Consider the following 4775-nt stretch of genomic DNA (forward strand, 5'->3'; position numbering starts at 1 on the left):
AACAAGAGCAAACAGAGTTTGTAAAAGTTTTTCTTTTTCTCTTTCAGTTTGTCAACTGAACTGCTTGAGGACAAGCAAGGGTTTAAGCTTGGGGGAGTTGATACGTCTCCGTCATATCTACTTTGCCAAACACTTTTGCCCTTGTTTTGGACTCTAACTTGTATGATTTGAATGGAACTAACCCGGACTGACGTTGTTTTCAGTAGAATTGCCATGGTGTTGTTTTTGTGCAGAAAATAAAGATTCTCGGAATGTCCTGAAACTCCACGGAACACCTTAGAAAAAATAAATAAAAATTCTCACAAAAGATGAAGATCAAAGGGCCCACACCCTGTCCACGAGGGTGGGGGGTGCCCCCCTGGGCGCGCCCCCTACCTCGTGGGCCCCCTGGTGGCCCTCCGACGCCAACTCCAACTCCATATATTGGCTTTCAGGGAGAAAAAAATCAGAGAGAAGAAATCATCACGTTTTATGATATGGAGCCGCCGCCAAGCCCTAATCTCTCTCGGGAGGGCTGATCTGGAGTCCGTTCAGGGCTCCGGAGAGGGGGATTCGTCGCCGTCGTCATCATCAACCATCCTTCATCACCAATTTCATGATGCTCACCGCCGTGCGTGAGTAATTCCATCGTAGGCATGCTGGACGGTGATGGGTTGGATGAGATTTATCATGTAATCGAGTTAGTTTTGTTAGGGTTTGATCCCTAGTATCCACTATGTTCTAAGATTGATGTTTCTATGACTTTGCTATGCTTAATGCTTGTCACTAGGGTCCGAGTGCCATGATTTCAGATCTAAACCTATTATGTTTTCATGAATATATATGAGTTCTTGATCCTATCTTGCAAGTCTATAGTCACCTACTATGTGTTATGATCTGGCAACCCCGAAGTGACAATAATCGGAACCACTCCCGGTGATGACCATAGTTTGAGGAGTTCATGTATTCACTATGTGCTAATGCTTTGTTTCGGTTCTCTATTAAAAGGAGGCGGTAATATCCCTTAGTTTCCAATAGGACCCCGCTACCACGGGAGGGTAGGACAAAAGATGTCATGCAAGTTCTTTTCCATAAGCATGTATGACTATGTTCGGACACTACAAGAAATATGTCAACTTATGACCTTCTGTCAGTGACCCTCGAAGAATTGGTCATAAATTTATGACCATTTTAGACCAATTGGTCAAAAGCTGTTCAGGGGGCTTCAAACCCTAAACCATTGCGACCATTTTGGTCAGAAAGGTCGTAATTTCCTTACACGAAATGGTCACAAAGCAAACAGTGCTAGTCCGCTGCCTTATTTCTAGTTGTTAATGATCAATATATATGGTCATAACCTTGTAGATTGTGGTGGGTTGTGATGACTAGGCGCCATCTCATCAGTTTTGCCTATGTGTCATGTCCAGCTGGCAGTTTTTGCCCTAGGTTGTGAAGCAACCTATATTTCTATCATTCCCAAAATTCCCAAAAAAATCTCATAAATTCTTTGGGTCATATCTTCATCAAATATGTAAAAATCTTCCTTGCCTAGTTCAAAAATAATTCAAAAATATTCATTTTCCTATTCTGTTCAGAGTAACAGTTTGTGAAGGAAGTACCACTTTGGCATGTCCAAATAGCATCCATTTTCTACAGTGCTTTCCTATGCCCAAATAACCATCCTCCACCAAATGCCAGCTCAATCCATTCATTATTTTGAGCCGAGCTTCAACATTCGTAATTATGTCCAGTGTGGTAGTTTGCAAAGCAAGTACCACCTAGGCTCCTCCTTTTGAGCTGAAAATTTGTGAAAACGGTCTTCTTAGTAAATGATCATCCTCAGCCAAAACTCACGCCCATTAGCCATGTACATTTCCCGTACCGCTAATCAAACACTTGGCTGCTAATTCATGTTTGAGCATCGATTGGTCTCCTCGTGAGAATCTTATGTTGTAATTTTCTTCCTAGCACCAACCTAGGGAGTGCCCAACCCACTAGACATGCCTAGGCCGCCCAGAACACATGGCAACGCCACGGTCACGCGGTGACCACGCGGCGGGCATGCGAGTTTACGCGCTCTAGAGTTGGGGCCCTCGGCCACCGCCCAAACCTCGACGTATCGCCACCAAACCATGTATTTATGATTAAATAGGTCCTTATGTAACTAGAAATGATTTTTGGAAAAAATAAATAGCAAACTATGAGGCAGCTGCAGTTCAAATTTGACCCGCTTCCAACTGAATCGGCGGAAATTTGTCTTTTTCACGAGAGGTGGATCAAAAAAATTTACACCAGACCATTTTGTCAATTGTGCATTAAATATTGCCTAGTATTTTATAAAAATGATTTGGTCCAATTTTGCAACAATTATTTGGTAGTTCCTTCACAAAAAAACCTCCTTTCGGGCACTCGAAAAATGGAAAATGGTTTTTTCGTCCAACGAAAATGAAAACTTCCTTAGGCAACATTGTTTGCTATTCCAATATGCACCCTTGTGCACAATATGAGATCATTTGAACAAACTATGCCATGAATGTGGCCATAAGATTGATCATTTGGCTTGAAAGCCATGAATCTTCACACTTGATAGCTCATTTCTGAGAACACTTTTTTAAAATAATTACCGTATTACAAGTTTATTATTTTTCCTGGAAACTTGGCCACATATGATGACACAATGCGAAGGTTTCCCAATTTTTTGATTTTTTTTGAATTTTTATGCCCGTTTGAAAATGCGGTCAAAACGGCGTGCTTGACCGTTCCTAGCTAGTGGTTGAATATTGGAATTTTTTTGGTGTTTCTATGATTAAATAGATACTTATGTAACTAGAAATGATTTTTGGAAAAAATAAATAGCAAACTATGAGGCAGCTGCAGTTCAAATTTGACCCGCTTCCAGCTGAATCGGCGGAAATTTGTCTTTTTCACGAGAGGTGGATCAAACAATTTTACACCGGACCATTTTGTAAATTGTGCATTAAATATTGCCTAGTATTTTATAAAAATGATTTGGTCCAATTTTGCAACAATTATTTGGTAGTTCCTTCACAAAAAAACCTCCTTTCGGGCACTCGAAAAATGGAAAATGGTTTTTTCGTCCAACGAAAATGAAAACTTCCTTAGGCAACATTGTTTGCTATTCCAATATGCACCCTTGTGCACAATATGAGATCATTTGAACAAACTATGCCATGAATGTGGCCATAAGATTGATCATTTGGCTTGAAAGCCATGAATCTTCACACTTGATAGCTCATTTCTGAGAACACTTTTTTAAAATAATTACCGTATTACAAGTTTATTATTTTTCCTGGAAACTTGGCCACATATGATGACACAATGCGAAGGTTTCCCAATTTTTTGATTTTTTTTGAATTTTTTATGCCCGTTTGAAAATGCGGTCAAAACGGCGTGCTTGACCGTTCCTAGCTAGTGGTTGAATCTTGGAATTTTTTTGGTGTTTCTATGATTAAATAGATACTTATGTAACTAGAAATGATTTTTGGAAAAAATAAATAGCAAACTATGAGGCAGCTGCAGTTCAAATTTGACCCGCTTCCAGCTGAATCGGCAGAAATTTGTCTTTTTCATGAGAGGTGGATCAAAAAAATTTACATCAGACCATTTTGTCAATTGTGCATTAAATATGGCCTAGTATTTTATAAAAATGATTTGGTCCAATTTTGCAACAATTATTTGGTAGTTCCTTCACAAAAAAACCTCCTTTCGGGCACTCGAAAAATGGAAAATGGGCACTTGAAAAACCTCCTCAATTATTGACGAGAGGTGGATAGACAACTATTGAGACACAAGCATTTGGTCAATTGTACCTAAAATATGATCTAATATTATTGAAAAATAGAGTGGTGCCATTTTGCAACAAATATTGGTGGGTGCTTCAAAAAATATATACCATTTTTGACACTCCAAAGATAGAAAATGTTTTTTTGCAAATAAAACTCATTTTTGAGATCAATTTTTAAAGATATTTGTATTATTCTAGGTTTGTTATTTTTCTGAAAAACAAGTCTCACTTTTAACACGATGCTATTGTTCTTTTTTTTTCTAATTCTATGATGTTATAAAATAGGTGACATGATTTAGCATATTATTTAATCGATTACGACCAATTTAGATGGTTATAAAATCGTCAAAGTGTGTACTACATTGTGATTGGTGGAACCATTTGTGGCACGGATTAATGAGATGGCAGACATCCTACCATCCATTGCTAGCAATTCGACGTCCATCCATCCGCCCATGCAAAGAAAGGAAAAAAACACCTCACCAAACCCTACATCTCCTCCCTTCCTTCCGCCCGCCGCCTCCCTCTCTCTGTCCCCGATCCAGATCAGCCTCTCCCTCACCCCTCGCGCCGCACCCTCCTTCCCTCGCGCTGTCACCGGCGGCGCCCTCATTCCTTTCTGTCACCGGCGGCGCCCTCCTTCCCTCGCGCTGCACCCGAACCTCGCTCCCGCTCCCAGCTCTTCTTCCTCCTCCGCTGCAGCTAGGGTTTCGTTTCCCCGATCCCCAATCCCCGAAGCTCGGATCCAGCAGCAGCATCAGTGATGGCGGCCACGGGAGATCCTCTCCAAGGTCAAGCACGTCCAGGCCAAGCCTGCTGGCCGTCCTCGCGCGTGACTGCCTCCGCGGTGACGACGACGGCGATCTCGTCGTCCCCACCCCTGATTCATCTCCAATCCCGCCGCCGACACCCAACCCCACCCCCACCGGCGACCTCCCTCCCTTGCTCCTCCCTCCCACGTCACCGCCGTCGCCACACACTAACGATCCCC

This window comes from Triticum aestivum, chromosome 7B, assembly GCF_018294505.1.
Source record: "Triticum aestivum cultivar Chinese Spring chromosome 7B, IWGSC CS RefSeq v2.1, whole genome shotgun sequence".
NCBI classification, from domain to species: domain Eukaryota; kingdom Viridiplantae; phylum Streptophyta; class Magnoliopsida; order Poales; family Poaceae; genus Triticum; species Triticum aestivum.